Genomic DNA, 12,622 nt, shown 5'->3' with positions numbered 1-12,622 from the left:
TCTTCATAAGTGCTGATGTGTGTTAAAGTCTATTTGCATTTGACCTCTGGGAGACTGGAGCCAAGAAAGACCAGTTCACTTGAAAAAAAATCTCATGTTAGTAGTTAGTAAAACCCCAGTCTTAGTAGTTAGTAAGACCCAAGTCTCCTGACTTAAAGTCCAGTGTTAAACACCCATGTGACTTGCCAGGGTGCTATTCTGTGTAGTAATAAAGTAGAAGCTAGTCCGACCTACCTATAGTATGTGTTAAGCTTCATTCATTATCCTTGTGGCTTATAGAAAAAGATGGTACTAGTAGTGACATGTTTAATGCATTTACACCTTTTAAAGCTTAAGATTTTTATACAGTTAGTTTTCAAATTTCTAATCACAGATAAATAGCAACATTTTGAGATAGTTCCAGTGGCCTTGATTGATTTGCAGCTCAAGTTCTCTCTTTTTTCCCTTCTTATACAAAAATCATTCTTAAGGTCACATTATATGTTCCTGAAACTAGCATTTGTATTCAAGTTGAGTAAATCTTACTGTCAACATTTTGTGACTGTTTCTGTTGAATTCTGTTGAATGCTTGACGTTGCATTACAATCCTTAACATACAAATGTGTTCTAACTGGGCTGTTCAAGGATATTGTTGTTTTGAATTAAAAGGGTAGAATGTTTTTAGTGCATTCCAGACACCTTGATCTCTTGCTCAGGGGCACCATTTACTGACCATGCATCTTCATTAACATGGAGGACAAGTCAAAATAATGGAAAGGGAACTGGACTTGCCATGAGATGTCCTGGGCTCACATGCCCGACTATTCTTGGCTTTCTTAAATTCTTGGCTTATGTATCTTAAAAATGGGGCAATAATATCCATTTCCTTGGGGTTGTTTTAAGATTTAATTGAAATAATGCATTTGAAAGCACCTTGTCACATATAAGGAGTTTAATAAAGCTAATTTCCTTTCCAGTTTACATAATGTTTGTTACTTTCAAAACCACTCCAGTAATGTAATAACTGGCTTTGACAGCAATAACAGAGCCATACACAGCGTTCCCTCTCTCTCCCTGATGACCAGCTTTCTTCATTAGTATCTGAGCCCAGCAAAATCAAAATCCTTTCTAAAATCTTCTAAGTGACTTCAAAATCCCTGTGTGCATTAGTCTGGATCACTTGAGTATATCTTGCACATTTAATTAAACTTGTTATTTCTGGAAACAAAAACAAAACATTTAGGAAGGAATGACTGAGGGAAACTGTTGCTTTTCCTGTAATGCAACATGTGAATAGTTTAAGGAATCTTTCAAGGCTATTTTATTTTAATTGGTTTCTGAATCCACTCATCTTCCGACTGTGCCTTTATTTTCTTCACCTACCATTGCCTGTTGCCACTTCCCTTTGAGGATGTCCCTTATCCTTAAAAAAGGGGCTAGATGGGAATTAACTTGCTTCTGACCAATCCATTTTTCCATTTGAAGTTCACTATGGCAAACTATAAAAAATGTGCTAGTTTTGAAAAATGGCAAAGCTCTCAGGATTGAAAAGGTGCTTATCTTCTCACTGGAATCTATTTGTTCTGTTGTTCTTGGCAGCTAGAGCTGGAATCTTCAAAAGAAGATGCAGATTCTATTTTTCTTTATCTTTTCTACCCTGAAAATTATGCCTTGATTTTGGATCAAAAGTCCTTTCCTATTTGCACTGCAAATAAAAAACACAACCCCATTGTAAATTGCGTTAACACCTTTTCAACAATCTAAACCTCAAGAGGAAAGATATGCCGACTCTTATGTGTACACTGTAAGTGCTGTGCACAGGTGTGTTTATAAGGAGGCTGTATGTTTGATCTCTTCCATTCCTTAGTCCTTCCCTGAACATTATTATTGTCATGTAGAAAATGGAATCTGTCTAATCTGTTCCAACTGAGTTAAATCCATCACTATATTTCACTTTGAATTTCAATTGGACCAGAACCTTTGTCTTAGTAATAAAAAGCCACTTATGCTTTCTATCCTCTTGTGTGACTCCCTTTATGATCCAGGATGATGCTTTTGTTTCATTTTGGACAAGTTCAATGCCAAATGCATCTGTTCTTTCAAACTCATGGCTGCCCAAATATCAGGAGACACAAGACCATTTCCCCTAAGAACCCCCTCCTGCTCCATTCCTGTAGCGACTTAAGTCCTGTGGAATTCTCCTACATGGTTGAGGAGAGTGAAGAATAAGGAAATGAAGGCTCAATGCTAGAGCATTCACATTAGATTTCGACAGTCAGTTCTACTACAAAAAGGGCCTTTCATTATCTTTCATTATCTTCTGGCTAGGCTGGAGGCAGATATGGTTTCAAGGTCACAATACCAAATTTTGACTACTACTTGGCAAGTGCTGCCTAGCGGGTCTATTTTCTCTCATTAGAATGTGAGGGTTTTGTCATCCATTGTTATCGACTTTGAGAGTTTGGGAAAAATTCCATTAACATTTTCTTTTTTTTTTTAAATTTTATTTATTTATTTGACACAGAGAGATCACAAGTAGACAGAGAGGCAGGCAGAGAGAGAGAGAGGGAAGCAGGCTCCCTGCTGAGCAGAGAGCCCGATGTGGAACTCGATCCCAGGACCCTGAGATCATGACCTGAGCCGAAGGCAGCGGCTAACCCACTGAGCCACCCAGGCGCCCCCATTAATATTTTGTATGTCATGCATAACTCTGATAGAATAAAACTAAACTTTAAGAGATAAAATCTATAATGAATAAAAAACAATGATGGTAGACTTTGGTAGAAATTTCCATTGTGGCACAACTATGAGACTGACTCCAGAGTATTTTTCCCTTTTGCTTTGATTAAAAGTGCAATTTCACATGAAATAGTGTGATATTTCATCTCCCGTTTCCAGGGAGGCTCTCTGGAGACGGTCATTAGCCAGTGTGGTCAGGCGAACCAGCAGCTTCCCTGATTAGTTTCCCCTGCTGTGCCGTATAGACAAAACCTCAATCAAAGGACATTCCAGAGAGCTTGAGTATCCATTCTCCAACTGTGCTACCTAGAGAACTGTCAAGTGTCTGTAAATATTTTGCAGTTCCATAGGAAAAGGTGTTAGCCTTCCGAAAACCAGCAGAGTGAGACTGTGCCTGCATCTAGCCCTGGTTCTTGGTGGATTTGGTTTGCGGGCTTGTTTTCGGTCCTGTCATCTATTTCATGCATCCCATATCTGCACTTCCCTCTTATCTCTTTGTGTGGTTTATACTAAAGAGTATTTTTCTTCTGACACTTTATATTTTTCCTAAAATGTGCAGGATAAACTGATTATCCTCAATTGATTCCTTCATGACCTCAGTTGGGACTAAAAAGTCATGCCACTGGATAGGAGAAATAAGGCTGAATATGCAACAGGAAGAAGGGGGAAAGAGCCCATCTATTGCTCCTCACAATGTTCAGAGTTGATATCCTCATTTTACATTCCCATTCTCGCCCTCAGTTCCCATTGCTAAGGTGAAATACAAACTTGGTCATCATTACATTAATTCCAAGTTCATTCGGATCATCTTGCCATTTTAACACACTCTGTTTCATTTTCTCTCCCAGATGGTAGGTTTGTGTCCTCTGAGAAGAATGACTAGCAACTTCAGAGCCTTAAAGTGTGCATCAACCAAATACAGCTATCTGTAAATACATTGTTTGTTTTGAACAAACCTTCTGTTCTGGTTCTATTTGATTAACAAGAATAATCAAACATCTAAATAAAAATCATTGTCTGTTACCACTGGAGAGTGTCCAACTAGTCACAGACAGCTTGGAAGGCTGGCAAAAGGCAAGATGCATTGTGCTGGGGGATATCCAGGCCAGTATGGAGGGACCTGTGTACCATCTGCCCCCTCCCCTTCTGCTCAGATCCCAGGCCAATCATTTTAATGTCATTAGAGTCAGATTCTTATAAAGCCAAGAGATGGGATTCAGCTGTAGCTCCCCATTTTGCAAACTACACAAAGCCTCACACCAAGAAAGCCAGCTTCTTGAAACACCTTGGGTAACCTCCTAGCTCATAGGCACACCAATGCTTCCCAATACTGCATATTCTGTAAAGAGCTGAATCCCATTTCTCTGTGTTTTCCTTTTCCACACCGCAAGAGAAGTTGAAACCTTTCAAGTTATAATGTGTATGTTCCCCGTGCACAGTGCTGGGAGATATTATGTGCTAATTGTTTGTTGCTTTAGAGCAAAGCAGGCCCACTGAGAAGTGGCTCTTTTATGATATTTGTAGAGCTGCATTTCTCAAGAAGCAAAGTTCAACAGAGGAAAAAAAAAAAATCTGAAACCCTTTCTTCACAAAATAAGAAACATTTGTGACACCGTATTTAATGACAACATTCAACCATTTCTTTTCCATCTCTATTTCTCCTCTAAGGTTCAGCTTATTGGCTCATTATGCTTGAGGAACATGAGGGATGATGAGGACATGGAATTCTGGCTCAGCGGTTTGGGAGCCCAGCCCCCACTGGCTCAGCCTTCCTCCCCTCCTCCTCTCTCTGCTGCTCTCCCTTCTTCCCCCAGCTCTCCCGCCTCCTGCTGTAGATCTCTTTCTGCTGCCTGGCAACCGCTCCACAGGCAATGTCACACAGGATTGCTTATTACAGCTTCAGAGAAATAAACAGGAAGGGTAAGATTCTTGCTGTTACATTAGAACAGTTATGTACAAATGTACCAAAGCCAGGTAATTCTAGGAGTGATATTATTGTAGAATTTCGCACCCTGGTGCCTAGGTCTACCCTTAACGTGGGGAAAAAGAAGGATGAGGGGGAAATAAAAAGAGAGTCGTTCGATGGCTTTTAGCCAGCAATGTATTAAATATATCCATTCTGTTGGCATAGACCTCCAATCTCACTATTTCTGGGCTTTAAGGACTGGAGCAAGATATTTTGCAGTTGTCATTTGAAAAGTGCAATGTGCATTTGAAGAGCACAGTTCTGTTGCTTATCATTATAATCTTGACTTCTAAAATGATGGCGTAGGTGGCTCTAACGAGACTTAAGGGTATCTCGTCTAGTATCTGTGAAGTGAGTCGGGAACCGTCTTTTCTTCAATACAGTTTATTTGCTAATACGAGGGTCTTTCATTCTTTTAAATATTCACTGTTTCGTTGCTTCCAGCAACTGCCAGTGATCGAGCACATTCTTTGTATCCAACGCTGGACACGCTGGTGAGCAGAAGGGCCCCAGTGGCCCTCCCAGGGATCACGCCATCCCAGGGAGGGCTGACCATTAGGCAAATCACTGCAATAAAATCTGCTAAAGGATAAACGTGAGAGGAGATACAAAATGGAAAAGTCTGCTCCATTTTCCACTCAGGATCCTTTGCCTCCCTGTGACAGGAATAGCTCTATATCAGGATTTCCTTCTGTGCCCTATTGATTTAGCCCAGCAATGGAAGGAAACAGGTTTTTTCCTCACTCGGTTTCCTGAGCATGATATCCAAATAGCATAAACACCATTTGAACTGTATCTTATCTAGAAATCTGAACTCACCTTTAACTGGATTGTTAAATCCTTTCATGTTTGAGGTCCCTATCCCCACTGGGCCTGAAAACAGGGAATGACTGGCCTATTTGCTGGGACAAGTTCACTGTAAATCATAACCAAGACCTCATCCTTCTTTTGCTCCTCTTGCCCACAAATCAGTCTTAAAGGCATGGGTCTACCCAGTGCAAACTACAGAACTTGAGAGAGTGCAGGAAACCCTAGGCACAGTGGGGCAATATCCTATGCTGCTGGGGTAGGACAGGGGTGGTGTCAGGATTTCTAGAAGGGCCACTCACTGGTAACTGGTAGGTGTCCAAGATATAGGTAAGAAAGGTCAGTGTAGAATCATCAGTATGATACTGGAGTCAGTGACCATTACCAAGGAAAACTGCTAACAAGAACTGGGCAGAAGTTTCAAGTAACCAGAATCTGACAGCTGGAGTTCTGGACTAGGCTCACTTTTCAGTGAGTAGGTATAGGATAGAGAAGGAATAAGCAGTCAGACGTCCACGCTGGCGGATTGGCCAAACACTGATGGGGAATATGGGACGCCTCAGCCTGAGGCCCATACTACCAACCAGACCAGAATATTCAACACCAGGACCAATGGGAATAGTCTCAGCACCTCTGATTATTCATAGCCCCCTCCTCACTGCTAGAATTCAAGATTGGCAGCCAGATGGCACTTCTCCTGGAGGGTGGGGCTTCTCATACCACAGCTTATGGGGTAAGGAAGAGTGGAAGCACTGGGGAGAGGGGAAGCAAGGCTGGACTGCTGGCACTGAGTCCAGACAGATTGTTCAAGACACATCTAGTTTTGAATCCACAGTTCTGACAATGGACCAGTTCTCAAGTTTCCTGAGCCTTCGTTTCTTCAGTTGTGAGCTTCCAATGACTGTCAGTGATAACCATTTGATTAAGATTGCTACTATACTTCAAAGGACCAAAAACAGGTACTCAGGAAATTTTTGCTCTAAAATGAAAGAAAACTAAGAAGCAATAGAATTGATCTGTCTGAATGTATGGGGTTGGAAAATGATGATGTGTGGTATTAATAACATTAAGATGGCATACTGGCAAGAACTAAAATTGGAGAATGTATGTCAAACTCAAAAACTGTCCTTCTTTACTCCCTGCCTAACTTCCAGTTTGCCTAGCACATCATGGCATGTGTGCATGGTACGAAAACTATCCATGACCTTGTCTTACTGGCTAAAGCTTTTAGTTCAGTTCCCTCCCACTCTGTGCTACCTGGGGATTGAAGTTAGTGGAGGGCTTGCTGACTATTATATATCGTCACAGCATGTTCGTGGTGCACTATTTTGGGGGGCAAAACTGTCCACACTGTTATCGCCTGGGCAAGTTTAACCTGCCCCAGGCAGTTTCTGAAGAGCTTCAGTCCCATTTAGGAAAATCTCTGCCCTCATCCTAGGCTTCTTTTATCCTCCTGTCATTGTCTTCCTGATCTTCTGGTTTCTTTGACTGTCTCTGCTTCCTTACCTATAATCTCCATGTGGTCTTGCAATAGAACATCCAGTTTCCATTTTCAACTTACTTATCACCTGGACTTCTTAATGGTTGGCTACATCTCATATGAGATGATATCTCACATGACTGAGCTGTGCTCTTTAGGAACCCAGCACCAGCACCTAAGTGACAAGATCTGGTTTTCCATTAGAGGTAAATCAGATAGGTATGTGTCTATTTTTCTCAAACTTATGAAAGGAATTACAAAACCCACAGCCCAGTATTTTCAAAGCCGTTTGAGGAGCAGCTACATCAACATCACCTGGAACCTTATTAACAAATCAAAATTTAGAACAAAAAACCAGATTTAACAGCTAGCTTCCCTAGCTGATTATTGTGAACATTAAAGGTTAATCCTCATTGCCATGATCACTTAGACATTTAGACAAAAACAAACCTTTCAGGTGACTAAGTGACAATAGAAATTTATATTTTCAGCAACAACAACAGGTTTTTTTGTTTTGTTCTGTTTTTTTTTTTTTTTTTTTGCTGATGTTTTAATCATATTTACCCAGATTTTTAGGATGGGTTTCTCTATAAGAGCATAGTTATCTCCATTTTTTTAATTTGCGGACTACTGATATAAAACCAAGTGAACAAATAACATAATTCATAAAGAACAATAAAACAAGTCATGTGATGACTTAGACTATCTTATTTACTCAAGACTTCCAACTGGTTACTCATTTATTCATCAGATAGTATTAAATGACTATTATATGTTAGGCACCGCACCAAATGTTGGAGACCCAGGACATTTGTCTGAATGAGACAAGCAAAAATCACTGTCCTCACTGAGCTTCCATTCTTGTAGTGGGGGCAGGAGATGAACTGCTTTAAAAAATAAATTAAATATTTCCAAACAATAAGGATTCCATGAAGAAAAGTAAAGCAGCATGCGGAGTTTGAGTTTAACTGGAGAATGGAGACATAGGGGAGAGCAGTTTTAAAGCGGGAGGGAACAGGGGAAACTTCTCTGAGATGGTATTTCAGGAAGGACCTGGGTGACATATAAAGAAGGTGACTTATCAAGATCAGAGGGAAGAGTGTCCCAGGCAAAGAAAGAAGCAAGTATCAGGCCACAAGGCAGAGTTGGCCTTTGTGTGTTCAGAGGAAACCAAGCAGACCAAGGGTGGCTATAACAGCATGAGTGAAGGGAAAGTGGCACCAGATGAGGGGTTGGAGGTCATGCCAGGATTCGGGCTTTGAAGGCTATCTTCAGGACATTGTTTTTTCCTTGACTTCTAAGGCAAAGCGATTTTACAGTTTTGACCAGCAAGTTACATCATCTTACGTGCATTTATGTTTTAAATCACACAGTTGTATGAATGTTGAGGGGAGAGGCTGAAGCTAGAAACCATCCTAGGGGTTACTTCAATAGCTTATGGGAAGAAATGATGGTACCTTGGGTAAGGGTCCTGTCAATGGAGATGGAAGGGAACAACTTCAGGATACATTTCAGAGAAAGAAAGTGATAGTTGCACTTTACTGTATAAGGTAAAGGACAGAAGTAAAGGAACCAAGGATGCCCCATATGATATTGGCTTGAGCAACCAGCTGAATGGTAGCACATTTTATTAAAATGGGAAGTCTAGAGGAAGTGTACTTTTGGAGAAAATATCAAAAGTTCTTTTTTTGTTGTGATAAACCTATAAAACCTTACAGATACTCAGTTAAGACATTGAATAAGGAGTATAATAATCTGGAACTCAGAGCTCCAAAATGCAGAGGAAAACTTGAAAAGTTTTATATATGTAATGCTAGAGAGATGAGGCACTCTCCCAAGGAGGGAATGCTCCTATTGAGGAGGAGCTAAAGAACTGAACAGTAGACCTCTCTGACATTTGAAGGACAGAGAGAGGAAAGCCAATTAAAGAGGCTGAAAAGGAAAAGTCAGTGAGGTAGGAAGAAAATGAGTGTGGCATCCTGGAAGCCAAGGGAATATTTGGGTCATAGGACTTGTATCATGGTATGTGGTGTAGAGATGGCTGCTCAGCAGCATGAAAGGAGGCTCAGTGCCAAGGGTATTAAATATATTTGGATGTTAATGACTTGCATTTTTTTGTACTCTAATAAATGAAAGAGATGTGAAAGGTATAAGTGAACTCTCCCCAAGGACCTCCAAAATGGAGAAAGCAACTATTGAAAACATCCTGACAAGCAGTTACATAAAATACCCTTTTCCTTAAGGAACTGAGACATGTTCAAAAGCTAGTGGATTTCTTTTTTTATAAACTTCCTTTAGCAGCAAATCAACATCACCAAACGGCTGATTGAAAAGGGCAGAATAAAATATGCTGATTAGACCTGCTAGAACTTGGCATTTAGGAGAGGAAAGGTTAAGGTTTAATAAGTGGTAACTGAGAGCTAACATTCTTGGGTTTCCAGTAGGTTTTATAGCAGCGGAAGCACACAGAAAAGAGGAGGTGGGAGGGCAAAAGACATAATTCAAGTTGTGGAGAACTGTGTTTTTCTATGTGCTCACTAGCTCAGAGACTGTACAGAAATAATGATGGCCTGACTAGACAGGAAAGGAAATTGCTGCCCTGTTTACTATTTATTGAGTGCCCAGAATGTGAGGCATACAGGGCCCTTACAAATTAGATGACTAGAAAGTTGTGGGACTGATCCACATTTCATCTGTGGTCAAACCTTGCATGATTTCTTCTCCATAAGTTTAGTTTATAAGGCATCTAAAAATATGTGTCTCACAGACAGTGTTTTTATATCCAGATGAACAAGTCTTTCTCACACATAGTATTGATCACTTTTATGATTAATTCTGACTTTTGTTGACATTTAATTTAGTTCATTCGTGTTTAAAAAAAAAAAAAATGCTAGCAGATTTGAAGTTAATCCCACAAAGGAGGCCAACTGCAGGCCAGACATTTTTCTGGGATTATTTATTTATTTTTTTAAATCATCTACTCAGATTTTTAGGAAGAATTCTCTCCTTAAGAGGAAGAATATACCAGGGCACCTAGGTGGCTCAATGGGTTAAGCCTCTGCCTTTGGTTCAGGTCATGATCCCAGGGTCCTGGGATTGAGCCCTGCATTGGACTCTCTGCTCGGCAGGGAGTCTGCTACCCGCTCTGTCTCTGCCTGCCTCTCTGCCTACTTGTGATCTCTGTCAAATAAGTAAATAAAATCTTAAAAAAAAAAAAAAGTAGGAATATATCTATTTACCTAATTACAGATTGATAATAAAAATTCACTTCATGGGAAATTAAATCACAAAAATAAGGGAGAGTCTATTGGTAGAACAGACCAAACTAATTCTGCAGCTGTGATGGAACCACATGTTTAGTAAAGTTGATCTCTTCCTATTTCTGATTTATCCTCTTTATACTTTAGAATTCTTTACAGTGATATGCCTGTGCTGAATTAATCAGCACTTTTTTGAAGTTACAGGAAATATGCGATTATCTTTGCTAATGAAAGGGAACAAAAGTACAGGCAATCCAAAATGGCGGCAAACTCCCTAAACCATGCCCAGTTGGCTGTAGGATGTGTTTTGTACTTAAGTTTGGATATGGGTGTGTCTGATTTTCTGGGAATTTACTTCAAAGAGAAGAATGAAATGACACAGTGAAAACTTGGCTCTCTTGGAGCTGGGAAACTCTCCAGTTTTCCTATCCTAACCCTGTTCATTCAGGAAACAGACATGACCTTGCTCAAAGATTTCTCTGAACAAAAAGCTGTGCACTGATCCTTTGTATTTCAAAGGGCTTCCTTGCAGAGATATGAGTTCCCTTAAAGCCACAGCAATAACTAAGCTAAGTGTTTGCCTGTGCTTTTGCTGGGACAGTTGAGTAGACAGACAGATACCAAGCCATTTGCTAGATGGGGCTGAGGAAGAATTGTGAGAGGGCAGATGAACTCCCCTCATGCAGCAAGTGTTGTCTTGCAAAGTACTATAGTATTTGTGAAAAGGTCTCAAGTTCAGATTGATATAGATCATTTATCTTACTAACTGTGAAATCTTTAGCAAAATAGTTAATATGCCCAGTCTCTCCATCTGTAAAATGGTACCCCATGGGCTTGTTTTGAAGATTAAATGATCTAATACTCAGTGGTTGGCTCACACCAGGTGCATAGTCAGTGATCAAAATCACATTAGCAATTATTAAAGTCCATGGACTGAATTTAAAAATGCCTCTCACACAGAAATATCTTATTGTTTTGCAAATATATTCAGTTGCAGTTGTGCTTAGTAAAATGCAATGACATCTAAAGACATTACCAAATTCATGTATTCAGCAAGAAAGTGTTAAACACCTACTATGTACTAGATATCCTTGTTCACTCATTTATTTATTTTTGCTATTTATATAGTTTCTCAGTCAACCAGTACTGAATGAAAAACAGCCATCATGTGAAAGCCCATGCAATCTATGGCACTGTAAGTTGTCACAAATACACATTTTTTAAAAAATTCTATATGGACATAGAATAATCTACTCCAAGTAACTCAGCTGAGAAGAGAAATCTGAGGCCCTACTGATTAAGTGACCTACCCGAATAACTGGATAATGTCCCATTCAAATCACTTTCCAGCAGAGAACACAGCAGTACTCAGCTATCTACACAGCTCCTTCTACCTTGGTCAACATTTCAGAAACCATAAGTATAAATATAGAAAAGCACCAATTGTCTTCCAATAGTCTATAACTTAACCAGAAAGAACTTTCAAGAAACCACAATGGGATAATGGACACATTCAATTTTTAGAATTGGAAAGGCAAATTATAATACTAATATTTTGTAAGTCAAGAATAATGCCATAAGTTTAACATGCATTTTATATATTTCCCAGAACTTCAAGTCTGGAGACCAATATTTTTCAGCTACCCAGACAATTTTATAATGCTGCACACCCTTTTCCATTCCATCCACTCAGCACAATGTTTGTAGCTTGGTCTTTTCCCTATTCCTGACATTTCCGGGGTCTTCTGTGTAGTTTAGAAAGTGAAACTTGGATCTAGGCTATGGGGTACCATATTACCATGCAGCAATTCAAATCCCAAAATCATCAAAGTTACAGACATAGTTTCAATATTATATGCAGTAAAGTGGTAAAAGAAAACCAAAATGTGTATCTCATCATGCACAAAGGAAGAGCTCACATAACTCCATGCTGGTCACGGTCTTTGGTGCTCACAAACAGGCCAAGAAAATTCTCACCAACAATCTGGTGACTTTCAAATTCCATGAACAAAAACACACTACCTCTTCCCTAAATTCAAGACTCCATTTAACATCTACATCTCTTAAAAATGATACCCACACATATCCATATCTACAAACACACAGAGAGATACAGACTCAGACACACACATGCATTTCTAACATTCCAAAACACACACATATTTTCACCTTGTGGTACCAAGAAAAAAATGTCTTCTCTGCTTTCTGCAGTAAAAAAAAAAAAAAAAGTGTCCACTTTGCCACAACATTCATGCAAATGGTCTCATGTTGTAGATAGACATCTCCTGGGTTTGTGTCATTGTGCTGAATGTGAGCCATTAGAAATCAATCACAAATCCAGGATCTTTCTTAAATGGCAAAATAGAAGGTGCTTCTTTAATTCTGTTTTTC

The 12,622-nt window shown here is 39.7% G+C and overlaps 1 pseudogene; it reads right to left on the bottom strand.

Annotated features, from left to right (window-relative positions):
• The window catches only part of LOC122910105, a 65,413-nt pseudogene extending 59,882 nt beyond the window's left edge, over window positions 1–5,531 (bottom strand).
• Window positions 5,532–12,622: the final 7,091 nt, after the last annotated feature.

This window comes from Neovison vison, chromosome 6 (assembly GCF_020171115.1).
Source record: "Neovison vison isolate M4711 chromosome 6, ASM_NN_V1, whole genome shotgun sequence".
Classification (NCBI taxonomy): Eukaryota; Metazoa; Chordata; class Mammalia; order Carnivora; family Mustelidae; genus Neogale; species Neogale vison.
This window is presented reverse-complemented; position numbering and strand designations above follow the sequence as displayed.